The sequence below is a fragment of the Orbicella franksi genome, chromosome 2 (assembly GCF_964199315.1).
Source record: "Orbicella franksi chromosome 2, jaOrbFran1.1, whole genome shotgun sequence".
NCBI lineage: Eukaryota > Metazoa > Cnidaria > Anthozoa > Scleractinia > Merulinidae > Orbicella > Orbicella franksi.
The window spans coordinates 6,077,714-6,094,017 of record NC_138146.1 but is presented as its reverse complement, the minus strand read 5'-3'; positions in this window follow the sequence as shown (position 1 = coordinate 6,094,017).

Below are 16,304 nucleotides of genomic sequence, written 5' to 3'. Positions count from 1 at the left end.
TCAATCAACAAGTGAAATTAACATTATTGTTGACGGTATCGAAGACTTTTCTGATTCGCCTCAAGTGTCAATCAAAACCTTACAGTTTCAGAACGGGAAAAGGAGCACAAAATTGGTATGCATCTCCACTTCCTCAGGGTGAATTCACTTTGGTGATTGAATTCTTCCCACCAACTATTGATCAGGTGACAATGTCAGTTGTTTCTTCTTCATTGAACATTAGTTAACAATCAACCAGGCTCAATGTCGAGGAAAAGGCTGTTGTTATCAACCAGGCTGTTTTCGAAATACAGTAGATCCATCATTCACTTGCATAAATTTGATGTAACTCCGCCTGAATACATCTATGTTGACTTGAAATGTCAGGGTATTGCAAACAGTCCATCTCAGGGTCGTAGTCATTTGGTTATTTATGGAATCGAGGGAAAACAGAATGATGTGAGCTCAGATGTCTTCGATGAACTGTATTATTTAGAAAATAGCAAACTGACATTCAAAACTGCTGTTGATTTTTTAAAAAAAACCAACTTTGATGATACTGTCAATTTTATGAAATCCACCAACTTCAATGAACACATGAATATGAACAATTATCAGATAAAAAATGTGCAACATGGTAATGAAAATATTAATGTTGTTGTTATTGTACAACTAAGTGATCTGGAAGACGAACTTGTGAAATTCGTCAGAAGAGAATTACAAACCAAAATAGATCTTTTGAATAATAAAATTACTGAACTGACAACAAAAGTAGACGCTGTTGAAGGACAAATTGTAAAAGTATTGAATTCACATTCATATTGTTATAAACAAATATTTGAGTTTTATGCTAGCACACTAGATGCTGATGAATTTGGACGAAGTGGGAATAATATTACTTCGTTTAACGATTTGATATTGATTAACCCAAAACCTGAACGTGAATGGAGTTTGACATATGGTTTTAAAAATTTGAATGGTGATACCGGTTCTGGTATTGATTTGAATGGAAATTGGACATTTTTTGCTGTTATAAAATATTAAAGTTGAATCCGAGGTCAATAGTAGGAGATTTCCACGTCACATTCAGTGTTAATCCTATTTCCCACCAAGAAAATGACAAATTCATTACATCATCATTACACGAAAGAAATGGATCAGTAAATGTAACTTATGGTAAAGGGCCACTTACGTCTAGTTCACCTGATTCTTTCCAATTACAAACTGTTTCTTACAGCGATTTGAATCTAAAACAAACTATGATTTGGATTGTGAAAAACGGTCATAGTCTCAAAATGAATATAGGTGGCCATGATTATGAAGATATGACCTTAACATTACCCGGCAAAATCACAAGGAATAGAACTAGATTATATATATCTAATAATGCTTATTTATTGAAAGCAGGATTAACAACCAATGTTTACGATTTACCAGGTCGTACAGAATGGAAGAATATGTTTATTGATGAAAAAAAATTAGGTACTTACTTCACAGGTTAAATATAGTCTAATCCATATATATGAAAGCATCAAAGACTATTTTCAATTTCAATCATATCAATAATAATTTAATCGAAGCTGAGATATCAGAGTTGAAATCTTTATACAAATATTATCATAAAAAATGGACCTGACATGTGAAATCGGATCTGTTGGATTGATAGCAACAGGGACAATAGTGGGAGCTGCAACACTGAATCCCATTGTTCTTGGGACAATATCAGGTGCTGGTCTTATTTTGAGCGCATTCACTGAAGCAAAAAATTACAACAGAAAGATTGAGATGTGTAAATTCGCATACACATCATACGGAAAAACATTGACCGACATAAAGTCATTTCTTAGAGGACTAGAATTCGATGATGAAGGATTTCTAGACTACATCAAAGTTGTCGATGAAATTATAATAGATATGTGTCCATTATACGACAAATTTGAGGATAAATACAATAAATGATTTACAACTGAATAAGATTAATTATTTTATTCCAATAATATTCATACATTAACAAAGTTTTTTTGAACTTTGTTATTTTTATTTTATCAGTCGCTAAATCCAAAAATTCGAAAATTTTCTTTAATATAAAATTAATGTTAATCATTCCTCAACGATCACCATAATTTGTGGCAGTATCTTGTCTATTTTTTGAAAAATATCATGTATTCTATTAAGATTTTGTACTGATATTTGCCATCCATTTTTACTAGAAATATCATTAATTACATTTTCTAAATGATATTTTCTTTGGTAAACTGATTTCTTTACAAACCTATGTTTATTTTCATAAAAATCAACGTATTCACTGGCTGGTATTCACTGTTAACCGTTCTACAATTACGACATACATTTGTGCCTTTGTTATTTATCATGTCTTGTTTTTCACAACAAGTAAGGTATATTGTTGATGGTTGTTGTAACTGTTGATCACAGAATGGACAATCTATGTAGTCCATTTTGATCATTTCATTGTGTATTTCTGTATTGCAGTTCATTTCTAATACGTTACAGTAAATTTAATCAGAATCTGTCGATTGTGAAGAATCAGTTAACCATTCTTCACCCGAAGATTGAGAATCCCAAGTTGAACTCTGACTTGATTGACTTGATTGACTCAGACTTTCGCTTATACTTTGGCTTGATTGGCTTGATTGACTCGATTGGCTTGATTGGCTCATACTTTGGCTTGATTGACTTGTTTCCCATGATTGAGTTGAACTATATGAACTCATATATTATAGGTTTAGATTTTTATTTTTATATATTATTATTTTATGGAAGAAATATTCAAAAAATATGAAGTATATTCTTTTAGATTAGAAAGATATCCTGACAAAAAATTCTATATGGTTGTTAAAAAAGAGTCATTTTGGGTTAAATTGGGAAGATTATTATGAAGATAATATTATATGGAAGTTACACGTTGGTTCTGTCCGTATTGTTGTGAATATTATTTGCTAGCATATATAGTCCAACATAAACTCACAATGAAGCATAAGGAGAATAAAGACGAGTTCGAGAAGAGATATGATGAAAAAAAAAAACCTGCTTACCCATAAGCTGAAATATAAAGCATTTCATCGGGAAACCCCCAACAAATGAAGTCATCAACTTCCTGTTTTCCGAGAATGTCACGCAATGCTAATATTTTCAAAAACATATAGATGACCTTCACTAAATAAAGTTGGGTTGATTAAAAAAACTTGCTTACGCGTAAGCCAAAATATGAAGTATTTCGTAGTTATGATTCCTAGAGGGTTGGGAGCTATTAAACTAGTTCACGAGCGGGCTTGAACAGAAGGTGCTCTTAAAATGCTTGAAAATTGATTTTTCGAGTTGGGGCCCGGCGAGAGTATTTTTTTGATTTGCGGGGGCTGTTGAAGGGTATTTTTTTTGTATAATGTCTTTAATGCGACATTCATATAACTACTGTTGCGTCCAGTTTCTAAGTGTGGGAGATGGTGTAGCGCTTTTCACTAACACCAGAATTTCGTTTTTCGCTGTCATCAGTTAAGATGGATCGAAATCTACCAATCATGACCATGAACAGAAAGCTTAACCTAACCTGTATCTACTAATCTACTGAAGGCTAACGGATTAAAAACTGGATCATTAGATAATGCAATTCGAGAGTTTTCATTGGCTTAGCCATCATGTGTTGTGAGCCATTGTACCATGCTCTAATAATAATAATAATAATAATAAATGAATTTTTAAACAGGATTAACCCATCAGTATTTGAAAGTATTGTTATCATAGGAGTCCTGTAAGATTTTAAAAATTAAAAAGCTAAAAGTAGAAAAAAAAATTAAAAATTTTAAAAAGGCAAAAGTACAAGGGAAAAACATATAAAAGCTTACGAATAAGAATTACTTATAAAAATATTCGTTGGCCTTTTGCCTAAATAAAAGCCTAGAGTTCAGATTTCTTATGTCCCATGGTAAACTGTTAAAAACTGAGGCTCCCAAAAACGAAAAACTCCGACGGCCAAACTCCAGCTTCATTTTCGGCACATCGATTAAGGAAAATCTATTCCTCGTCTATTCCATATTCTACAAATATGGTAAGCGTTTGCGTGATTTTGTAGACTTTTTTGTTTTAGTTTTAATTTAGTTTTCTACATCTTGGGGGCATTTTTAATAAAAAACAATTATTCCGCTCGCGCTTTTTGGACATTAGATGATTACTGAGCCGACGTTACTAATCGAGCCAAATGGAACGTTCGGTTAATCGAAATCAATCGAACTTAATCAAACACCAATCATGTGATTGAGTTCGATTTTACGGTCGGTTTACACTTACATTTGTCAAATCAATGTCCAAAGGTTATTTCAATAAAAATATTATTAGTTGATTATAAATTTGCAGCTGTTACTAAGACAGACTGCTTAGATTTCTTTTGGTATTTAGGGTGAATTTTAGATGTTTTGATTGTGTTCGATTGAGCACGATTAGGTTCGGTTAGTTCGAAAATCCACTGCGATCGAACTCTCTCACACAAATGTTTTGGATTGATTGTGCTCGATTATCGAACTAATCGCATCCAATCATTCGATTTAGTTCGATTAAGTTCGATTAGGTTCGATTAACTTCGGTTACTAAACAGTTCGATTAGTAACGTCGGTCAATTACTAAAGGCCAAAACAATCTGTTGTGTAATAGCTACTATTTGCCGATTGCGAAATTTATGATCAAAACCCGATTATTTGTATTTACTAACTATCTACAGTTCAAATGACTCGCTCGAATGAAAAATACTCATTACGCGCGAACTGCACCATCTATAATAAGCAGTTGATAGCAAATTTATCTTTAAAAAATGTAAATGTTCTTACAATATGCACGGATAAAATGTCAAAAAACAGACTTTTCGAAAACTGTAGCTATTGTCTAGGAAAAGACCGAGAAACCTTAGCATTTATGTGCGTATTTCAGGTTACTTTCTTGAAGGTTAAACTCAAATTGCCCGTCAAGTATGAGGAAAGAAGATTCTTACTTAACAATGAACAGCGGTTTTCTTTTGAGCAATGTTTTGAAAAAGCAATTCGCTGAAACGAGAGAACCGAAACTAATTCGCTACCGATCCGTCTCGGCGGTTCGTATTGCAAACCTCGGACCACCCTGGGAACCAATCAGATTTCACCTTTTCATTTTGAACCAGTTTCCCATAAGATTCTAACCCGCGAACAGGCGAGTTTTTCCGCGCTCCGTATTTGCTTTTTGTTTATTAAAGTTTGCTCGAAAAGAAAATACTTCGCATGATAGAAACCCTCAAAAAATGTCATCTGCCCACCTTTTATAATTGGTTGGCTTAGACTGACACGATCACTAATAGGGAATGAACATTACTTCCGATACACGACTCTCGCGTGATCGTTCGGGAATGCTGCGCGGTACGAAGCAAGTATTGCCGCCAAATAGTGGATTTTGTAAGAGTAAAATCACATTAGCCTACTTCACAAAGAAACGGCGAGGAAATCATAACTTCGAAGAGACTCATACTTCATTATGCACCGTTTAACAAACAGTCTCATTTTAGACATTTGCCTATGTTTTGTCGTTGATTTCCGATCAAAGAAAATGGTAAATAAGTCAAAACTGAAAGGTATGCTTGTCAGTTAATCTTATTTATGGGGAAGTGAGTTAAGAAATTGTGTGCTAAACAATATATCTTAAAAATCAAAGAAAACATTTTCACGTACCATAAATCATAGTTTGTTTTCCACAAAATAATGCGCATATATAGAAAGCATTTTTAGGACCCCTGTTAGGTTAAAGAAGTAAGGCTTTTTGCGCACGCTTTCTTACAAGCTGTCTTCTAAATCACATGTGTCAACAAGCTATTGCCATTAGTTCATTCTTGTGTCTCTTCACTCCATCTCACTTAGATATACAGCTGCTAATTTGTGTATGTATATCTTACCGACACAATAAATTGCCCTGTTTAATATTTAGCGACACTCCTAATTAAAGACGATAAAAGACATAATAATACAAGGTAAGCTCTACTCACCACGGCAATTTTGAGATCGAGGATTGAAGATCAGCCTGTTAGCCTTGAATAGAGTGAACTTTACCGTCAAGTTTATTTTATACTGTTTGCTTTAGAAAGTAAAATATCGGAAAACCGTCATTCTTAAGGTCATCCGTTCCTTTAGGAAATCAGAAAATGAAATTTGCTGGTGAGATCATAGACAAAGCAAGCAAGATATTTGCACATTGATGACATTTGGAAAATGAAAGAGTTCGTATGGAATTTTGGACTAGGACGTTCTGCCGGTACATGGGTAAATGATGTCGAAACCAAGAAATAAAGTTGCTAGACACTAGATTCACAACCTGGTTGTCACACCGCTAAACTGCGAAGGTGTTTTAATAGAAACTCCACGCAGTGTCTTGCCAAATGTGATTAAATAGATTGTTTGAGAATCCAGGAAACTGAAACAAAATTTCGCTTAAACTTAACAAGGACCAAAAGGAACTGTTTTTTTATGCGGCGAATCCCGGACTTAACCTGCTCTTCTTGATCTTAAGGAATGCTTATCGAAAGAGTGTGATGGCGAAGTCTATCAAGCCAAGCATCTTTATAATACACAGCAAGAGGCATCTATCAAGACTCTGCAAAGTTTGTTCATCCTGACTTGTCTTTCGAAACAAGGACTAGTTTTAACTGCGTGTGTGCGATCACATGACCTCAAATTTGGAGTGCGCCATGTTGGAGGACCACTTTGGCGACTTTGCTCAGGGTGTTTCTTCTTGAGAGGAGTTGCAAAAATAGTTTTTCGATAATATCTCGCGTCTTTCTTTGCATTATAGTTTAAAATGGGCAATCTAGCTTATTTGAAGAGTTCTCTTATCGCTTTTGTCAAATTTAATGGGAAAAAATCCGTAGAACAATTGCTTCACTCCAGTTCGCCAGGCTAGCACTTGCAATAATATTCTGTGTATGGTGCACTTAAAAAAAAAAAAGAAAAATAACTAAACAAATAAAATTGTTAAATGTTAAAATGTGCCCGTAGAGCCAGTCTGAAAGAGGTCTCTGGTTTGAACTGACGTATGTTGGATGGAAAGCTGTTGTATTTTGTCATTGTTCTTAGGAAGGAGCTGTTTTTGTAGATCTTTCCTCTTGTGCCTGGATTGATGTAGGTTGCCTGTGATCTTGTGTTGTAACTTGAAGGCACCTTTATTTGAGCTGTAGCTGGGATGGAAATCGTGTTTCTGCCATGCATCGATTCGTTGGAAACTTCTATGCGGTGACATTTCCGTCTTAATTTAAGGGGTGACCATTCAAGATCGTTAAACAACTGTCACAATTGTTTGGTTTCGTTGTTTAACTGTTTAGTGACTTAAGTTCAACGTGCACTGTTTATTTGGTCAACAGTTTTGTGGCTGGAAGAAATGCCTGCATACTCATACATAGATTTACACGATTACATGAATTCTGGTTGTTTCTTTTATTTTTACTTTAGAAATTCTTTATAATCTTTTTGAAGCCGTTCATTTTCTTCTGAGAAACGTTTCAAAACGTCGATCGAATTCCCGGAAAATCAGTCGCGCACTAGATCTTGTATATCCTTACCCAAGAAATTTCAGTTTCTGAGCAGGTATAACTGGTTATAATTTTAAAAATGATTTGTTTACCGGTTTTGTTTATAGGTTTTATAGGTTTCGAAGTCTTACATATTTCATGTAGGAGATCGTACACATTGTATGCAAGGTACCATATCAAAATTTTCGGCATTTCATTTCACAGTAGAACACATTCCTTGCGAAATTAGTTCACTAGCATGAGTTGTGCATCATCAAGATCGCTGAACGCTTCTTAACGTAACTAGATTTCGCGCATACCCAGCCGGTTACAGAGCAATGAAGGGTTTTAGATAATCTCTTCAAGAAAGCTTCACTTAAAAACGTCGCCCATAAGAGAAGGAAAACTAAAACCGAGCAAGCTATCCTTATGAGTTCCAGTAAAGTATATTTTCACTGAAGACCAAACCAGCTGAGATCCAATGAACGTCCATAAAGATCACGGCGATTAACTGTAACGCCCTTCTACAGAGTAAAATTTTGTACCACTAGCAAGCCAAACTTCCGGCAAAAGAACTGATCGGGCAGAGAATATCGGTATCTTCCAGCAGTATGAAAGCAACGACTTGTACATAGGAACTGAGGCGACTCAACAACTGGCGGACTGTGGGGAGAACTGACTCAATTACACTCTTGAAAAAGCTGCCGGATTGCAAAAGAACCTACTTGGTGAGAAAACCTACGACATAAAATTAACTCTAAGGAACCTTTTTTCATGTTCCATTTATTAATCAAACGGCTCGAGATCCATGATTCTATCAGCACGTGTGGACCAAATATTTACCACAAGATCGACCTACAGATACATAATTTCGGTGTGAAAATCTTCGTTGTGACATGGCTTTGTTTCTGACGATTTTGGTAGAGCAAATGATTTCAGTTTTCCTTCTGAGTGAAAACGGGTAACGTCTGTTAGCGCGTGCGCACATTAAGCGCGAGCAAGACATCACAAACCGTCACAAACGGCAAAATGGCTCTAGTTTACAAGTTTACCATGGAAACGATCAGTTGTGAACAGATTAGCTTTACGAGGACACTGCGAGAATTTTTTCACTCTGTTCGCCTGCAGTATCAAGTTAGTTTGTTGTTGAATCACTGGAGATTGACCATGTCTGAGATTAATGAATACTCATCAAACAGCATGGAATCCGCGGTGAAAATCGCGTGATTAATTATCCGAATTTGTCGGAAAGCGTGCGCTTAAAAAGAAAGCGCAAAATGGAAACAGAAAAAACTTCGCCGAAGAAAAGAGGGCGCACGGAAAATGAGGTGAGCTAGAATTCCTTTGACTTAAATAACGTGAAGACTTCTGAATATGCTGTGGAAACATTTATTCATAGATTAAGAATCGTTTTGATTTTAGTCTGGGGATATAGCGGTAAAATGTGTTCTTGGTTCGTTCCTTTCTGTTTTAGAGTTTTCCTTTGCATAAGAAAAGAGACTGAAAATAACAAACAAAGCCAGGAATGCAATGTTTTTACCTTACAAATATATTTTAAGAAAAACGTACCCTCTGTTCATTTTTGAATTATTGCCAGTGTAAAAAAATAACTTTTCCTTCTTTTTCATCAAAGGATTCCTTTAGCCAGAGACGGGGAAAAAGCGCTTCTAAATTCCAGAGGTAATAAAAAAAGACATATTTCAACAACTTTGTAAACAAGTTTCTGAGTGAACTCGTCTTTTATTGTTTTTCCACAGAAACAAACTGTGATGTATCTGGAACGAGTCTGACAAAGATTCTCTGAAAAAAAAAAAAATCAGTAGTCAGTCTCTCGATTACGAGGTAAGGTGATTTCTAATACGGCTCGAGCTTAAAATCGCTACATTTACGCCATGTTGTCTTACAGATAGTTTTTTCAGTAGTTTCCTGCAACAAAATTAGGGCATTAGACCGTTGACTTTAAATGACCCAATGACAAACAAATAAACATCGATACCGTTATATTCTAGCCGTGCTAATAATTCTGCGTACTGTGCATTTCGTCTTCCTTCAGAAACCCGACTGGGTAAATGCCGAGATGACATTTACATTGTCAGCCGACAGCTTGTCATCTTGGGATTCCATTTATGAAGAAGATCTAAGATAAACTTTCTGAAGTGCCAGAATATATCAAGAAATTACCTTCTCAAGGTGAGTAGAATTTTTTTTTTTATTGATAATGATCCATAGCTTCGGGAATGGCTGTGATCTGGTTTAAGGCTTGCTAAAGTTGGATGTTTCCCTGGTTTTGACTTGCAGCTGAGCTTGCTGATTATGACATAGCAAAAGTCCTTGGAGCTGGCTCATTCGGTCAAGTCGTCGCTGCAACACGTAAAGCGGACAATCTGCCGGTAAGCTGAACTCAATATTCTTTCGCATTTCTTTATTAAGAGATGTGTTCCTTTAATTGGGCACTAGCGCAAGACTGAGAAAACGTCTTGTCAGTTTATTCTGGACTCCCACTAGCGTTTGCCTTATGCCAACAAAACACAGCGAGCTTCCAGAACTGGCTTGTTTGCCAGTAACAGCACTTGAGAATGTCAAAAAATATCATTATTTTCTAATATCAGGAGCCATAATCGGGAACGGAGACCGTAAGTCTCGGGATTCGCGCGCACCTATGATATGGGACAATTTTTCTATTTTTAGAACAAATTGCGCCATCCTGACGTCATATATCCGCGCGGATTCACGCACGTGTCGGGGGCTCTCGCGTGGATGTTGTCACGTTGTGTGATCAAATGGTGAGAGTTGAGAGATTCTTTTGCGTATTTTTCACAGCGATGGCAGGGAATAAGGCAGGGAATACGAACCAGGGCGCTTATATGTAGTTTTATGCTCTGAGCTAACGGAAAAGGTGGGTTTTTCAGGGTCGAAAACAAGACTTCAATCTCGCGCTGGGAATGAATAGTAAGATCTGCTCACGCTAGTTGTAAGCTTACGCGTATGTTTTTGCGTTTGTTCTGACTTAAGAATATAGCAAGAAAACTCTACACTCTGGTATCGAGTTAATTTGTGAGTTTCTCAGACAATGTTTCATCATAACCAAAACCTGTTTTGACGGTTTCTTATAGTTTCTGCTTGTTTGGTGAGTCTGCAAAAGTTTTTGAAAGGAAAGTCTGACGCGTACAATTAGCTCATTTGCATAGTGCAGCTCGTGCACTTTCAAGTCCGAGTCGGTGTTTGATTTGTCAACAAATCTTGACAAAAATTTCTTTCGTTATCTTTTGTGCTGAGATGCTGTAACAAATTTCACGAACGCAAAAAAGGCTACTAACATCATGTGTGTTTCTTCAACATAAACATAGTGAAGTTTTACACTGCGGAAATGAAAATAGACAAGGAGTTTTGATAGCTCGATCAACAAACTCGAAATCGTTATTCCAAGTTGATTAAAGAAAGCGTCATCGTAACTTTGCTGATTATTTCTGCGTTATTCACATATTTCCAGCTTAGCTTTTAATATGTTCTCAAACATTTATCAATCTTAAACATATTTAAAAACTATAGAGTTATTGTTTGAGTTCGATGTACGCTTTCACACGAAAGAGCGGCGGAAGTACAATTTGTCATGTTTACTGGCTGTACTGAAAACACGCATCGGCGGGCGCTCTCATTCATTGACAACAGAGAATTTACTGGATTTTTACATGAATAAAACTGAGCAGTATCTACGGGCGTAAAGTTATTGGGCCTTGGATGAAACATCAAGCGTTGCTTAAAATTCAAGCGAAACTCAAACTAGCAATTATTTTGTTTTACTTTTCGGTCGCGATAGACTGACAAATTCCTCCCAAGTGTGTGGCAAGAGGAGCTAGGAAACTATGAAGCCCTGAAGCTCTGCTATATCTAAATATATCCGGCTAGTTTTTTGCTGTGTAATGGAAAGGCTGTTAATCTTCAACATATGTGAAATTTAAAGTGGAGTAATGTACAGCTCATGTAAAAGAAGCATCCGTCGGAACACAACTTGGTCAGCGATATATATAAGCTTACAGCGGAACATACCTAAATTCGACACTGTCTTACTTCACTCAAACTGGAGCAGCTTACGACGAAAATACTTAAGCAAAATTCCAACAGACGTGAACGCGTTGAGTTGTGGGAAAAAAACATGAAAATTTTTGGGAATTTCGGACGCCATTTCCTCCGCGCGACATCCGCAAAAATCCTCGCAGCATGTACGCGCGTGTGCCGCAGGCGATGGCACAATTTGTTCTAAAAATAGAATTATTGTCCCATATCATGGGGACAACCCTAATACTAGAAATGGCGCGCGCTTACGGTCTCCGTCCCCGATTATGGCTCCTGCTAATATATATGTAGAACAGAGCAAAACTATAGCCGAATTTATATTTTCTCTCAGGTAGCGCTTAAATTTGTGCAGAAAAGCTCAGTCAAGGAATTTAAAAAGGTTGGTAAATGTACAATTGGGAACGGTTATTAATGGAAAAGGCCGCGGCTGATAGTTTCAGAGCAAGAGATTATCAAGGTAAGAGAGTAAATCCCCCATATAGGCCTTATACCCAAGGTAATCCTTCTTAAGTTATTTTTAAACATGGTACCCAGTTCCTCCGCGGATGATACTCACGCGTTGCGTGGATTTTTTAACGACGCGGCCATGGGCCGAGCGCGGTTCATGGTTTACCCGTGGTTTATTTTTTTTTAACCGCGCGGCCATGGGCCGAGCGCGGTTCATGGTTTACCCGTGGTTTATTTTTTTTATTTTTTTAACCGCGCGGCCATGGGCCGAGCGCGGTTCATGGTTTACCCGTGGTTTATTATTATTATTTTTTTATGTTTCTTTTTAACCGCGCGGCCATGGGCTGAGCGCGGTTCTAGGTTTACCCGTGGTTTATTATTATTATTTTTTTGTCGGTGACCAGACGCAGACCTCCGCTCGGCCAAATTCCGAGTCACGCAACGTGTTATGTTTTTTCCGCCAGAAGCTGTTAAAACATTAATACACGGATAATTTTACGGATATTGTTTCCTTTGTTGTGGGTAAAATATATTTTCTTTTGGTTTTATCGAAGCGTTGGATTCAAAGGGAATAATAAATACGCTAAAAAAAGGTATTACGTCAGCCATGGAATGCGTTGACGTTGCAGCTTTCACTTTCGCTACGTGACTAATAAGATCGTGTTTACTTTGGAAGTTTATTTCGCCAGAAGCGACGGTCATCAATTTGTTTGCAAGTTTGCGAGTATTTCTTGTGGTTTTAGGCAAATGAAGTAAATTCTTTGGCTCTTTCATCGCAACGAGTTCATAGATCGGAAGGAAAATGAAATATTTGCAAGCCAAGCAAAGAACATGTCAGGACATGCAATGATTACGTCATTGGTAGGGAAATAACCACCGTACTAAAGATAGCCGTCGATAACGCAATTCTTGAATACTGTGACTCGTGTGACTTCTTTGCTAGCCCTTTACTCAAGGAAAAAATTAAATTTAAACTTGACTTTTAATAAAGAAAGCTGTTGTTAATAGTGTTCGTATCTTCATGCCCATACATATCCCAAAGAAAGTTCCAGATTAACACTATTACGTCATCGGAGATTTCGCAACGGCTACGACTGATGGTGCAATAGTACAGTCTGTGTTGATCAAGTGATGTGATGCCTACAGTAATCAATGAATCATCAAGGATTGCTTTCGAATGTGCACTGCGTTGCGACTGTAGTGCTAAGAAAACAGTTAAATTTTAAAAGCGCGGTTTTAAGATCTAACAGATCTGCTTGTTTTAGTTTTGTCGGTGACCAGACCCAAACTTCCACGCGGCCAAATTTTGAATGACGCAACCTGTGATGTTTACTCACCAAAAGCTGTTGAAACATTAATACAAGGACAATGTTACGGATATTGTTTTCTTTACTTTGGGTAAATATATTTTCTTTTGGTTTTATCGAAGCGTTGGATTCGAAGGGAAATGATAAATACGCTAAAAAAAAGGTATTACGACAGCCATGGAATGCGCTGACGTTGCAGCTTTCACTTTCGCTACGTGACAAATAAAATCGTGTTTACTTTGCAAGTTTATTTCGGCAGAAGCGACGGTCGTTAATTTATTTGCAATTTTTCGAATATTTCTTGTGGTTTTAGGCCAATGAAGTAACAGCTTTGGCTGTGTCATCGCAGCGAGTTCGGTGATCAGAAGGAAAATTAAATATTTGCAAGCCAAGCAAAGAACTTGTCAAAACATGCAAGGATTACGTCATTGGTAGGGAAATAACCACCGTACTAAAAATAGCCTTGAATAACGGAAGTCTTAAATTATGTGACTCGTGTGACTACTTTCCTAGTACTTTACTCGTGGAAAACACCAATGAAATTTAATCATAACTTTTAAAAAAGAAAGCAATTGTTAATATTGTTGTTATCGTATCATCGTTCATATCGTTTATATCGTTCATGCCCATACATATCCCGAAGAAAGTTCCAGATTAAGACCATTACGTCGTCGGAGATTTCACAACGGCCAAGACTGATGGTGCAATAATAGAGTTCGTGTTGATCAAGTGATGTGATGTCTACAGTAACAACAGAATCATCAAGGGCTGCTTTGGAATGTGCACTGCGTTGCGACTGTAGTGCTAAGCAAAGAGTTAAATTTTAAAAGCGCGGTTATAAGATCTAACAGATCTTCTTGTTTCGTGGAGGATCAGTTTATGTTTGGTTTCGTTTGGTTTCAAAGCGAAGGAAAACGTCTAACGCTGTGGGGATAGACTACGACTGAGTCCCTCTTTCGCTTAATCCCAGGATTTCGCGCGGCTATTTTTTTCTCGCAGTTTTCTTTTCGCGTCACGCACGACGGACTAAGCGAAAGAGGGACTGCTCGTAGTCTACTGTGGAGATGTCTTCTTTGATGTTTTAATCACAGGCAATCTCGCTATGTTTTAATACATTTCCAAACTTTAATAGGAGTTTAAAAAAGACACGAACGTCCCCAGTGCAAACAATAAAAAAAAAATGAATGAACGGCAGAGAAATGAGTGGACAAACGAATGCAATACAAACAAACGCCAAACACCAGCTAGGGAACCGAACAAATAGATGGTCGAAAGTGCAAACAGAATACGTAAGACAGCGTCAAAATTCGTAAAAGAAATTTTAAAAATTGGCCATCGTAGTTCACGTTCTCTCAAAGAAATGAACAAAGAAATATAACGCACGCTCACACAGCCATTGTAACTGTTGCCGTTGACGTTGAGGTTGGCTTATTCAGTAAACTCCCTGAAACCAAATAAATGGCAAAAGTTTTGCCATTTATTTTGCCATCATTATTTAATAATGAACAGCTAAACGAGCACAAAACAAACGAAAGCCCAGCCGAGCAAAAAGACGGCTGAGAGTGCGGAAAACATCTCTGCTATAAAACTTCTTTTGAAAATCAAAACATATAAAATGACTCTCCACAACATTTCCCACCATTTCGTCTCGAGTAGTTTCGAGAAAGTCGCATGGGCTGTCCACGCATCGCGCGAGTAACATCCTCGGAAGAACTGGGTACCATGTCTAAAAATAACTTAAGAGGGATTACCTTGGATATAGGGCCTATATGGGGGATTCACTCTCTTACCTCCATAATCTCTTGTTTCAGAGTGATTGTAAAATAAGGGTAAAAGAGCAGTATGGTTAATTATAAGTCAAAAAAATAGTAACATGTGACGCTTTCAAAACCCAGTGGAAGACTACGAAAAATGGTGTATAAACAAAAGTAACCCTCCCTCCCCTCTCTTGCTATAGATAAACGGGAAAGAAATTCCATCAGAGGCTTATCTTCAGCGCCAAGCAAGGCACTGTCACGTGATCGAAATATATCAGGTGGTCGATACTGATGAGCATTATGTTTACGGGCACTTTCCATTCGACCAAAAGTTTCGAAATTTTCGAAACGGGGGCAAATGGTACGGAAATTTCCAGGGAAAGGTCCCAGAAAATCCGGAAATTGCTGAATTTTCAAAAAGCGAACCATTCAATCGAAAATTCTGGAAATTCTGGGATGAAAATCAACTGGAACGGAAATTTCCAGGAAAATATGTTCGAAAATTTGGGTATACCTCACGAGGTCGAAAATTATGCAAATTCGCAATTTTCTATTCAGCGTTAGTTCTTTCGGCCGCGATCACAGCGAGTTGGGAATCTTTCCACTTATATATCGATAAATACTAGCTACATTTAAATTCGTCAAGAAAGCGTTATATTAAAATAATGTCCCCGTGATGTACTCGTTTGTTTTGTGTGGGTTGGCTAGGAAATGTACAAAGATTTATAACGCGTGCAGAACCATTGTACGACTCATTAAACCTTTTGTTTTGCGACTTTTTCGCTGCCGTTGTGGTTTGTATAAGGTCCCTGCTGTTGTGGTCTATAAAAAGTCACGATGTCGACATATCAGTATTCTGTTTACTTCTATATTTGCCATTTAAACCTCGAAGTCATTGAAAAATTCCAAGCGAACAAAAGTATGCGGCTTATCGTTTTCCACACTGGAAAAGTCTGTACCATTCGCCCACAGAAATTTCCGGAAATTCACACCGGAATTTCTTGTCGAATGGAAAGCGCCCCCCTTCATGGAAAGACCGGAAGTCTGTAAAGACCTGTTTGACGTCATACACGACCGAGACAGCCTGGGACGACCACTGACAGAAAGAGAAGCCCGAAGACACTTTGTCCAGATCTTGCAGACCAACACCAACTGCGAGGAGACTGGTGTCCCACACCGAGACATCAAACAAGAGAACATCCCGGTTGACAT